Genomic DNA, 13,018 nt, shown 5'->3' with positions numbered 1-13,018 from the left:
ATTGTTCAGGCTGTAAATGGGATACTCCTTTTGTGTTTTGTTTCCATGCTGTGGTATCACTCCAGTCTGCATTTGCATTCAGATTTTTCCTGTTGTTCTTTTCTTCTTAGAGCAGCTTTCATTGAAATGCCGATAAAACTTGCCCTTTCTTAGGCTAAACCAGGATGCTTTCAAGGTAAAAAAAAAAGGATTCTGCAATTTGAACCATAATTAGTCCCTTTTATTCTCTGTCTGATTTCTAGGCTGTGATCTCATTGAAACAGGTATTGCCTTGACATTTGCATCTCTTGAGGTGAGGTTTCTGGGTGGCAGGAAAAGACAGATTCCTGAGGAAATCAGCATCAGGTTGTGCATGCGAATAGCTGTTACCATTTCTGTGCTCTTCACAAGCCGTTCTCTGATGGTATTGCTAGCAATTGGACTCCTGAGGCTGCAGAGACGCAGAGCATGGGGGAGATGAGGTCATTTTATGCCATGGGATCTTCTGAGGGCTGGATCTCTGCAGAAGCGGGAGTCAGTCGCTCTGTTTCTGATCCTGTATGTTGTGTTTGTCTTCCGCTGGCTGTGGTTTGTTTGCTCCTTGCTTGCGCAAGTGAGCTGAAGGGAACTAGACTGCCAAAGGAATATAGTCCCCAAATCTCCCGCAATAGTCCTGATAGCTGTCTTTGCCTTGCAGCCCTTTCTCTGTCGATCCCTCCGTCGGGACTCTTGGGATTGGTGATTCCATGCAAGTGACAGTGGAGTTTCACCCGCTGAAGACCGGGCACCATTCCAGGTCCTTGGTAGTTCACTACGACACAGGTAAGTGCTGGGCGCTGCGTGGTGCACGCTCTCTGCGTCCTTCAAAGCAGAGCCCTTTCTAAGCAGAATAATGTTAAGTTTGCTTTGTGGGCAACTTCTAAAACATTTTCTTCCAAAAGCTCTGCATGTTTCAGTGCTTAGAAGTGAACAGATAAGGGGCAGAGGCTGAGCCTGTCCTTGTTCTGTATGTCCTGTGCGCTGGTTCCTCCCTGGGGGACCCTGGTGTCAGGATGGTGTTCTGCACCCAGCACCTCCTCGTGACAGTCTTCTGCCATCATTCCCCGTTGTCCCAGCCACCTCAATTCCCTCTCCAGGGGTACCTGCCCTGCCCCAGCTTTACCTCGGATAAAAGTGAAGAGTAGTTGGTGTTGAGGGGGTTGTTAAAGTAGATCCCCTCAAATGGGAATGAGATTTTTGGAATGCTGTTTTTCTGGGAGTTGCTGAGTGGAGGAGGGAGAAACCTCGACTCTCCATTGCAGCATGCGTATGCACGCATGAAGTTTTAGTCCATGACAACGCTATGTTTGAAGCGTAATGTGGGGAACACATGTCTCTGTCAGACTCTCTCCAGTGCCTGCTGTCTCTTACACACCTCTGTCCCATGTACTGCTTCTCCATTGTCTTGCCACAGACCTTTTTTTCCATGTTGCCCTCTACCCATCTACAGCCCGTGCTTCCCAACATCAGGACTAAAGTAGCCAGGAGTTGAGGGCTGTTGGGATTTGGCAGGCAGTGCTCAGTGCCTCCCGAGATAGGTGTAAAATGTATGCTAGGGTACGAGAAGCCAAGATCAGGCCACAGAAATACCGTCAGCTTTATAAGTCGCTTTAGGAGTGAGTGGGGAAAACTCAAGAAAAAGGTGCGACATGTTAAAATGCTTCTGTCGGCCTTGGTTCAGGAGAGGTATCTTGTGATGCTGAACGAGACGCTTTCTCTGTTGCATGTATGCACTTGGTGTGCGTTTTCTCTTGCTGGAAAGAGAGGTTTGGTTTGTCCCTATTCCTGACTGTTGGTCCTGGGAAGCATGATGTCCTAATCCAGGTGATAGTGTGATGCTTTAGCCCAGCAGTGAACATTTTAGTTGTCTCGAGTTTGTAGGGGTTACAAAAATGCTCCTGTATCTTCCAAATGCTCTTTGTGGCTTTATGAGTTGTCACAGCTTTGTTCAATATTTGTCAGTTAGTGACATATTCCCAGAGAATGGTTTATGCTCACTCTGAGAAGCTCATGGGATGGGCAGCGCTTTCTTGAAAGAACTACTGAAATTTCGGGTAGAGAAGCACAAAAAAGTGCCTCATTTGTATGCATCTAGAGAATCTATAGGATAAAATTCCGAGGGCTAGATCTTTCTTTGACTCTTGTTCTTACTGACAAAGAGTACTGGAAAAGTACTACTTTTTCCCTGGAAAAGTACTAGTACTTTTGTGTAATTTCTGACTAATAAGATTATTTCAGGCCCTCAGGTTCCTGTTTTGTGACAAATCATGACAAGTCTTTCCTTATTCACATTTCCTGGGCCATTCGTGCTTTTACAAACCTCTCCCATCTATCTCCCATACGGATTCCTCAACCGAGAAATCTGTTCAGTCTTCATATAGAAGCTGCTCCATACTTTTAATTGTACTTTCTGCCCTTCTCTATTAATTTCAAATGCTTCAGCTAGTTTTTTTGAGATCAGAACTATACCCAATACTTCAAGACCCACGTGGCCATGGGTTTAGACAGTGAGGTGACAGTTTTCACGGTGTTTATTTTGTAGTAGTTTGTCTTGATGGTTGTGGAGGATTAGCTTGTGTTTCCATAAACCTGAGTTGTGCATGCTCGAAGCACTGTGCCTGTCTCCCATTTCTTGGGTCCTGGCTCATCTGCTTGCCAATGTATGCCGAGGATTCAGCGCAGGGGAAAGGTAATGCTTATAAAGCATACCTGCCTCTAACTCCTCTGAAGTTCAGTGATTTTTATATGCTAAATTGTCCATTCTAGGAGGCAGATTGTCCAGTCCTTGGAAACATTGCTGGTGTGTTCTCCCAACGTAACTCAGCTCTGGCCACAAATCCCTGCCACTCCAGACTCCCTTAAGAGCAAAGAAATTGAGGATTGTACAGGCATGAAGGCTGAATTCTCCATGTGCAGAGATGAATGACTGACCGTAGAGATCTACTGTTTTAAGGGCGAGTCTTGCCTCATTCCCCAACCCGGCTCCCAGAATGAATGTGATTCTGCTGTGTTGCCTGGCTTAGGATTTAAGGAGTCCGTCCAGCTCTCCCCTTGTGGTGTTGCATGGCAGCCTTTTAAAGGCAGGTCCATCCACTGGCTGCCTTGCTGTAAGCCCTGCAGTGAGGAGAAGGCTCTGCCTTTGCAGAGGGATGCCCTCCAGGCCATGGCCGGGCTGCTGCGCTTGTCAGTTGGGGCTGGCTCGGAGGCTTTAAGCACCACTCCCTAGAAATGCCATTTCTGGAGAGCATGTCTGATGTTTGCTGTTTGCATCTCACCTGGGAAACACTCACCCACAACAGGAAGAGTGGGCTTGGTAGTGACATTTGAGCTCGGCTGACTCCCAGGAGTTCCTTGGTTGGGAAGAATGAAGGTTTGAAAGCTCTGGGAATGAGGGAGCCTTTGGTGGGAGTCTGTTCTGGAGGGTGAAATGCTGGCAGGTACCCCAGCAAGACTCCAGCCATTAATCAGTTGATGTGCACAGGCAAGGCTCTCTCCTCTTCAGCTTGGTCTGAGTTGGAAAGCAAAGATGTCCTCACTCTGGTCGTTGAATAGCTTGGGAATATGCAGCGTAGACTTGCACGCTCAGGCATAAGCAACAGGATCCAGGCTGAAGAAATGGGCTTGCAGGACTGTAATGGGCAGGCTGGTGTGGACTGTGCCCCACCAGTCTCATTGACATATCTTCACAAACAGCAAGTGAGGGCACTGCTTCTACAACACAGTGAAGTTCTCTTCTGCGTGCCATCCTGCGATGGGCTGTCCCTGCACTTGTTCCTCTGAACCTCCCTTTTCTGTCCACATGCCCCCAGGCATCTTTGCTTGCCAGCAACAAGGGATCCTCAGGAGAGACCCACCACTGGTGGTGTGCCTGCAGGAGACCCTGGTCAAGCTATGACTGTGGTGGGACTCCTCAGAGTCACCTGAATGACTTTGATGCAGAATTCCCCGTGACCTGAGTGGGATGGCAACCCAAAGGCCACCTGGGCACGTCTCAAAAATCCCACTGTAAATGCTGTCACGTTGGGGATAAACCTCTACAAACACACCCAGAAATAAGGTGGTTTAGATGGTGTCCAGGACATCCTTGTGCTGTACACAGGCAGCTATGAGGATGTGATAAATGTGCTGATCCGTGGAACTGCTAATACAGCTAAAAGCTGTAACGCTTTCTTCTGTTACCTGTGGTTTGCTCTCTTCCTGGTACTTCCATCAGCAAGTGAGGTGAGCAAAGACTGCCCTTTGCTTTGTTGCAGGTGAAGATACCCACACGAGCCTTTATGGAGCAGCTGGAGATGTCAACATCAGGCTAGACAGGAACTCCTTGGCAGTTGAGAAGACTTACCTCTCGCTGTCAAACCACGGATCCGTGGTCATCCACAATCGGAGTGAAATCATAGCCCACTTCCAGTGGAAGGCTTTTGCTACACAGGAAGAGGAGGATCAGCGGAAGCTGAGGTTCGTTTGAAAGATTCGTTTCCATAAGATACGCTGCCCAAGGGTAAAACTGACGTGTGGCCCCAGGGGTGTTGGTGCTTTTGAACGGTTTAGGACAAGTAAACCATCCCCAGCGTCAGGGTGCGTGTCACTGAGCTTCAGGGTACTGGAGCTCAGCACTTCCCATTCCAGTTCCACCCATACTCCAGCTGAGGAAGATGTTTTAGGGAGGGCAGGTTGGTTGCAATGACTGGATAGCAAATTGGTGGTTTGTGGGAGCACAAACCACTGAGGTCCAGACATCCCTGGGCTACAGAGGGTCCATGAGGCTGAGGAAAGTGTCAGCACTCGTTACCTGGGACGTAATGTAGCTGCAGATAACATAACTATTACGATAGTCACTGCAGTTTCTTCCACTCCAGCTTTGATAAGGTGGCAGGCTCCTTTTCCAGCAATGTGCAGGGTAGGGTGAAAGTTGAGGCCACCCTGCTGTAGGGTGTTAATTGCCTTGCGCTGCCCTGGTTTCCAGCACAAGGAAGTATTTGTGCCCTTCCTTCGAGGCTGGGGAGAGTTTGGAGGTGGAGGGTTGTGCAGGGAAGGTAGGGCAGCACAGGACCTGGAAGTGCATTTGGGCTTCAGCCACCCATGTCTTCATGGTGGTGAGAGATGGGGCAGGTTCTTGAAAGTGTGTCTTTGCTCAAGCTTTGAAATTCCCATTTCAGGCAGCAGAGAAATACTTGCAGCCCAGGGGGGTGAATTGGAAATGACACTTAAAAGCTTGGGTGATTTAGGGAATCCTTGTGTGACTTTTCAGACTTGGATGGATGTAGGTATATAGTTAGTCTGAACTCATAGCTGATCAGGAAACTGCCTTAAAGTGGAGCACTTTCTAAGAGCCTCTGAGTAAATAAAGTTCAACGTAATTAGGTCAGAAATGCCTTGAAGGGCAAAACTAGTTTTCCACTGTTCTCTCTTTTTAATGACACAGTGTGTGAGTTCTGTGCAAGCTCAGTGTGTTGAAAGGAAACCTCCTGACCTTCTCTTGGTACTTCCCTGGCCCATTTCTTTACCATCTCTTCCCAGCTGCCTGTCTCAGCCTGGACCCTGAGTGTTCCTCTTTCCCCTCAGAAGCAACCAGGTTTCCCCACAGTAGACTTCAACCGGATTTTTTTTTTCTTTTTTTCCAATTACATTTGATCTCGTGCCAGTTTGTGTCTTAGAGTCTGAGCAGGAGGTTTTGTTCTTCCTTACTTGGAAGTCTTAGGGATGGTCATAGCTCTAAGGCCACTGTCCTGCTGTCAGAGAAGCAGGGATCCCCTGGTGGAAGGCAGTATAGGGAACTGGGAGCAGGCATTGTTTGCTTATCCCCGCTGGTCCAAAAAGGAAGGAAAAAGAGTGATGCTCGTAACCTGCAGCTGAACCCCAGGTGCTTCTCCCCTTGCCGGTGAAGCCCTGCAGTGGGTGCTCCTTGATCTTTATCTGCCTCCCCCGAGCAGCTCTATGGTGGGAAAAGCCAGTTGAGGTTGGTGGATTCTCCATCAGTTGTGGCAGTGGCTTTGAGCCGGGAGGCTCTCTTGAGGGCTGCTAGCTTTCCAAAACCTCTTCTTAACTTGTGAGTGTGGAGTAAAACTACCTGCCACGCCAGGGAGCAACAAGTGATCATCTGATCCATTTGGGACCCCATGGCTCGGGGTCAGCCCCTTGCTGAGCTGCTGCTGGTGCTGCTGTTCCTCCCTGAGTGCGTTGCTGCCCCTGCACTTACCCGGCAGTCTCTGCCAATATGTTGCTTATTGAATTATCTGTTTGGTTTGTCTCTCCCCGTGGCCACAGGCTGTGTCGCAGGCTGCAGAGGCAGGAAGAGGACAAGACGGATTGCATCCTCAAGGAGTGCACGGTGGACCCCGCTCTCCGAGAACGCCTTTCCCTTCTCTCCCGCACCTTCCGGAACCAGAGGGCAAAGGTGCAAGGAGACTCCATGCTTTTCTCCGATGATGTCTTCACCATTGAGCCGATGGTAAGCTGTTAGCTGAGAACCTCCCTTCCTCCTCCTCCTGCTCCTCCCTGAATGAGGTCACTTGGCAGATCCCTGCATCAGCTGCCTTGACGTGCCGAGAGAAAATGTCAGGTTTCTAGCGAGGCTGGGAGAGCTTGTTACAAAAACCACTTCTGAACTGCGGGCTCCTGACAGGCAGCGAGAGCCTGCCTAAAGCTGAGCTACTGCAAGGGCTATAAATAAGTGTTCTTAGAGTGCTCAGAGGTATTGATTATTATATGTAAGGGCACACCTGACGCATACTGTATGGGGAGTAACAAAGGATATTAGAGCATTGTCAGTTCACATATTGACCTGAAGAATGAAATGGTCCTGTGTGGAAAGGAGGCCAAATTCAGCCCAAGTTTAGTCATGGAAACACCAATCCCTTTGTATAAGCTGGACTTACACCATGTCAGAATCTCCCTTCCAATGGCATCTGTGAGCCTGGACACAAGACTGGCAGGTTTTTTTTGAGTTGTATGGCACATAGGTACAGAAAAATCTTTGCTTTTCTGTTTCTGCAAGCAAAACCCCATGTCCTTCAATCAACCAGAGCTCTGATTCTGAGTATTTGCATGGTCTGAGACGAAGAATGCCTGCTGCCTGAGCAGTGCAAAATCCCTTCTCATCTTGGAGTGAACCCTAGAATAAGCCCAACCTCTTCTTTTTTTAAAATAGGTGAAACTAATTTTTTTTTTTAACCAAGGAAGGGGATCGTGTTCTCTTCTTGGTTACTCCTTTAGCCCATCGAAGGCTGAGAGCCAGCAATGTCAGCACAACTGCAGTTTCACACCACTGTAGCTGACAGCAGCATGGTGTGACCAAGAGATTGTGTCAGAGCAGTAGGATTATTGTAGAGTGGGAGCTGATGAGCTGAGCCTGAAGGGCATCGTGCGATGCATTAGAGTTGATTTTGGAGTGTGTCCCAGGGCTCCTGCTTTGTTACAGTTGGAGTATGACTCCAGAACTAGCTCAACCCCCCCTTGAGCTCCTGAAGTGCATTAAGGTGAGGTCCGGAAGTCTGGCTGCCCACAGTACTGTGTGCTGGTACTCCATGTAATGATGTACAGACATGAAGTGTAGCCAGGTCCCTTTTCCTTAGACTGGCTGGTACCTCTGAAGAAATCCTGCTTGATTTGCTGGAGTTTGGTTGCCAGTTGGGTTGCTTCGTTGTAGCCCTAATTTAACAAAATGCCTGTCCGGGGTGCCAGTAAAGGTAAGGGACTTGGGACAGTTTTTTGCAGCTGCTTCCAGACTCTTTATAAATTTTGTTGGCAAGTGTTGCTTGCTCCTTGCTCTTCACTGATGCTCTAAATATAGGCTACAGGACTGTGGTTGAAAACAAGACATGTAACGTTTAAAGATAAATGGTTTGCCGTCCGCTTCTGTTTTAGGAGGGAGATGTCTGGCCAAATTCTTCGGCTGAAATCAAGGTGATCTTTAAACCCCGAGAAGCCAGAGTGTATCAACAAGCGGTCTACTGTGAAATCTCAGGTACAGCTCCTTTCTCCTGCTTCTGTTACCCATGGTGAAGGTGAGGCACAAATAGTCTTCCAGCCCCCTCGGTTCTTATGTAGTTGCTGGGAAGGGTGGGTGGTCAGCAGGTCAGGGCTGGCACATGCCCGCTGTCCCTGCGGTTTCCAGGTGATCTCCTGTCCAAGGCCAGCCCTCGCGATGCCTGGCTACAAGCTTGGATCACTGATCCCAGACCAACCAAGGCAGTGAAGGGATAAGCTTTCATGCCATGGGTTTGCCAGCATTTGCTCTGCTGCAAGGTGCCTGGAAAGGCCAAAGAATGACACAGCAGAACAGCTTTCGTGGACGAGCACTAAGCCCCTATAGACCGTATACTTCCAAGATGAATCTTTATTACACGGATGCATCATCAGACACCTGAGGCAGCAGGAGCTGAGTTACAAATGTGCTCCCAGATCCTGGATCACCTCCCACTCCCCAGATGCTGTCAGACCTCAGGTGACTGAGCCCCGCTGAGTGCGGGGTGTCTGCGAAAAGACCACTTCTGGCCAGCCTGTGCTTCTCTCCCTGTGTGGGAATTGTCACCTCGTGGCTCGGCGTCTATGGTGCATACGGGTAGCGTTGCACAGGCCTTGCTGTACTGAGCAGGGTGAACGTCCTCCCTGGGAATCGGAATCCGAGCAGTCCGCTAGACAAGCTTTATGCCCATCCTGTCTTACGGAAGTGCTGTCAAGTCTTCTTCTGGGAGCGGTTACTGTTGATGTGTGTATGGCCGTTAGCAGGGAGCTTCGCCTTGCTTGGGCTCGTACTTCTCGGCTCCTGTGCTGTTGTCTCTGATTGCATCAGTATAGATGGCAGATTTTTATCTTCAGTTCTGTTTTGTGAGCTTTGTGCCTTCACTGAATGGATTTCAAAGCTCATCTAAGTGTGTGGGAAGAAATTCAGAGATCGTGTTTTAAACTCAGCATCCTGTTTTCAGGGTGCAAACTGATCACTAAATTAGAAACCAGCCCAAGGGCATATGTCCTGAGGGAGGAGAAGGGTCCTGTATCTTCTCCCTGGAGCATCTAGAGCTGGTCCCATCCATCGCGGAGTCAGGGACTAGCATTGAGGCAGGCTGGAAAATCCAGGGCAACAGAGGGAATTACTGTACTGAAACGGCAATCTCTCCCCAGGCCGAGAGGCCAGGCTGCCCCTGCGCATCAAAGGTGAAGGCATAGGGCCCCGGCTCTGCTTCAACTTTGACCAGCTGGACATCGGGAAGGTTTTCATTGGATCAGCCCACAGCTATGAGGTGAGCAGGAGGGGTTTGCAGGGGTTGGGCTGGATCCTCACGGCTCCCGGGGCAACGCTGAGCCTCGTGGACCTGCGGGATTCCTGGCAACTGAGGCAGTTGTGAGCAGGGAATATTTGACATACTAGTCAAGTTTGGGGGGTTTCACAGAATCTGGATACTTTTGGTGGGGTCTGAAAGGTATATATGTTTAGGAAGCCCTAGTCCCTGCTTTTTGGCAATGTCCATTTGAGATCAGCTGGGAGGCTTCATGCAAAAAAACCCCCCTTGACACATGAAAGCAGCACTGGGTCAAAAAGATAAGTATTCAGAGGCTTTTGTTTCAGCCCTAGATGCAAAGCACCTTTGTACTCTGGCTCTTAAAAAGCAGCTGGAACAAATTTACTGTGTTTGAACTCAAGTCCCTTGCAAAGAGTTTTCAGTTAAGTGCATCCTACCGATTCCTGGGAGTCAGAGGAAAGCCATCCAGCCTCCTGGCTCCGAGCTGTCCCTAGGAAAGAAATAGGGAGTGCTTCCCCTCGCCGACCAGTGCCTCACCACGCTTCGGGCTTGGTGCACCTCTGGCTCTATGAAGAGCAAAGCATTTCTGGAAATGAAGCAAAGGCACTTTCTATATATTTGCCTCCCCCCAATGGTGTCAAGTCTTCTGCAAAAAAAACGATAGAGCAAGTGAAAGAGGTAGAAGACGAGGCAATACATCATGCCAGACACTTTCAAAACCTTGACTGTGGCAGGGAAGGACAGATTAAGGTGTTTTCTTATGGAAATATTGTGTGCTCTTTGCATTTTTAATGCTGATACTTTATTGATTCTCTCTCTATCAATTTATGTTTTTCATTACTTGAGAAAATGTGATGAAGTAGATGATGCTGTTAGTGCTTTCCTAAGCAGCTAGACTGGAGGTAAACCTCAGCTCAGCGTAGGATCCCTAAGTGCAATTTGTAACGAAGGTGTAAAACACACAAGAGGTGAGAGTAGTGTTCAAGTGACCATTGTGGAGTTTGAATACATGCATATTTTCAGCAGCAGCTGCAAAGTTGAAAAACAAAGGCTGTTTCTATGCTTCTGTCTCAGTTTTTCTGACAGGTTTTGCAAGGACAAAAATTAGGGAAAAGAAATTCAAAGCAGATAGCTAAGTCCATGGAAATGGCAGGATTTCACCCTGCAGCAATCAGAAACTACAGCTTTGCTTTGGGTAGGTTTGTTGGTGACTGACAGCGTGCTGGTACTCACAGGCAGATGTGGGCATTTCTCGCCCAACATGAAAAGAGCTGAATTTCAACAAACGCTGCGGGATTGTGTTACTTGTTCGAGGCAGTAGATCTCTCGAGCATTCAACAAAATACAGCTTGGTTCTAAATTTGCAGTTTATTCCAGTAATGGTAAAATCTTAGATGGTGGCTGTGTATATTTAGGAAAGAGAAATTCTTTGGAATAGATGGAGCTGCTATGCACCTCACGCTCATTCTTTCCTGACATGTCTGTTGGAGCAAAGACTAAGAAAGTATCACCTTAAAGAAGAAAGAAGAGAAACCTAACTTCTATACTGTAGCAGAGTTGGGGAGTGCTTCTGAAGTTGGTTATAGTGCTAGCCTGAGGGGTCTTCTACATGCAATAAACTTGTTGGCTGCAATGGAAGCTGAACGTGTTCTGCCCTTGGCAGGACCAGGCTCATCAGGAGCAGAAGCAGTTGTGTGATGACCCACTAGTAACCGCCCTTCGTTGCTCTTAGGGACAGGTCTGAATCAACTCGCTGATGCTGAGCAGGTCCTCTGCACTGCAAGTCAGAGTGGACTGCTCTGTATCAGTAGAATAAACCCAGCGTGACTCTGTTTAGATGAAGTTATCACTGCTTTGCATGTAAAAACCCAAAGGCAGAACTTGTCCTGTTGCATATTCTTTGGCTTCTGCCAAGCAGCAGCACACGGCATCTTCTGTCTTTTTACAGATGTTACTTGTTTAACGGGAAAGCAAGTCAGCCTTGTGTAAGAAAGGAAGATTCCTTATGTATTTCCATTTCGCTTTCTTGCTGCTGCAGGCGGTCCTGTTTAACAAAGGAGCCATCGATGCTTTCTTCCAGTTGGTCCCTCCAGCTACAGCTCTGGGCTCCTGCTTCACCTTTCTGCCCCAGGAGGGCACCATTTTGCCAGACGGGCTCCAGGTGATCCGGATCTCCTTCAGTTCCACCATCCTGGGGCAGTTCACAGAAGAATTCAAGTTCAGTGTGAATGGATCCCCTGAGCCTGTGACCTTGACTATCAGGTGAGGAGGGTTATAGGAGCTTGGTGGGCACATCTGTAGCTCTCTCTGGGTAATCAGCTCCCCCCTACCTCATTTTATGATGGAGCAGAGAAAAAAGGGGTTGTCTAAGGTCTTTGTCTTGGCTCAGATCCTAGCACCCCCCCACTAAGAGCCAAGACTTTTTCACCTTGACTCCAGTTTGAACCTTGCAGTTGCAGCAGCCAAGAAAGTGTAATTGTCTGCGAGAGGAAATCATAGAATGGTTTGTGTTGGAAGGGACCTTTAAAGGTCATCTAGTCCAACCCCCCTGCAGTGAGCAGGGACATCTTCAAGTAGACCAGGTTGTTCAGAGCCCCATCCAGCCTGACCTTGAATGTTTCCATCTACCACCTCTCTGGGCAACCTGTGCCAGTGCCTCACCACCCTCATTGTAAAATATTTCTTCCTTCTATCTAGTCTAAATCTACCCTCTTTCAGTTTAAAGCTATTACCCCTTGTCCTATCGCTACAGGCCCTGCTAAAAAGTCTGTCCCCGTCTTTCTTATAAGCCCCCTTTAAGTATTGAAAGGCCACAAGAAGGTCTCCCCGGAGCCTTCTCTTCTCCAGGCTGACCAACCCCAACTCTCTCAGCCTTTCCTCATAGGAGAGGTGTTGCATCGCTCTGATAGTTTTCGTGTCCCTCCTCTGGACCTGCCTCAACAGGTCCGTGTCTTTCCTGTGCTGAGGACTCCAGAGCTGGACCCAGTACTGCAGGTGGGGTCTCACCAGAGCCGAGTAGAGGGGCAGAATCACCTCCCTTGAGCTGCTGGCCACCTGTGACCATGCCTCCTCTGCTCTCAATACGCAGTTTAACTTTCCAAGTCTTGGGTTCCTCTGGGAAGCAGCTTTGCCTTCATGGTTGAGCCAGGGTGGCTCTGTGACTTTCCAGGACACTGTTTGCCCAGAATTTGGCAGCAGCAGATTCCTTTTGTGACCCTTTGACATCTCTGTGTGAGGACCGTGGGGCTTTAAGTGACTACCCGTGCTGGAAAAAAGTTTGACTGGAGGCCGTACGGGAAAGGTGTGGAGATGCCTCCTGCCCTGTCCCGGTACCCAGGAGCTGAAGTGACTCCTTGCTACAGGTAGCTCATTCCCCCTTGGGCCATGGCAGACAGTGTGATGGTATCAGCTTTGGGCAGTAGATGGTCTGGGATGTCCCCCTGAACACCCAGCAGGGCCAAGAGGGCTTTGGAGAGGGGCCAGCCTGGGTGATTCTGCAGCCAGAAGCAGTGTTTTTAAAATCCTCTGTTAACATTCCATACAAAATGGGTAGCAGCAGCCTCAACATCATCTCTCATGCTAATGCGTTGGGACAAGCTGTCCTCCCGGCTCTTGTGCAGTGAGTGCTACGGTTCCTCCTTTCTGCAGCCAGAAACGTGCTGATGCAGGAGACAGGAAGCTCTGCAGCAAGTACTGTCACAAGGACTTGGGCATCATCCCCTGGGCTGGTGCCATTGCAAAAGATAATCCTGACCGAGCAA

At 48.8% G+C, this 13,018-nt stretch overlaps 1 pseudogene; it reads left to right on the top strand.

The window, feature by feature from the left end:
* Positions 1 to 13,018, top strand: part of LOC132319257 (hydrocephalus-inducing protein homolog) — a 121,043-nt pseudogene that overhangs the window by 16,041 nt on the left and 91,984 nt on the right.

The sequence above is a fragment of the Gavia stellata genome, chromosome 26, assembly GCF_030936135.1.
Source record: "Gavia stellata isolate bGavSte3 chromosome 26, bGavSte3.hap2, whole genome shotgun sequence".
Taxonomy (NCBI): domain Eukaryota; kingdom Metazoa; phylum Chordata; class Aves; order Gaviiformes; family Gaviidae; genus Gavia; species Gavia stellata.
Note: the sequence above shows the minus strand (reverse complement) of the source record. Positions and strands in the feature narration are given on the sequence as shown.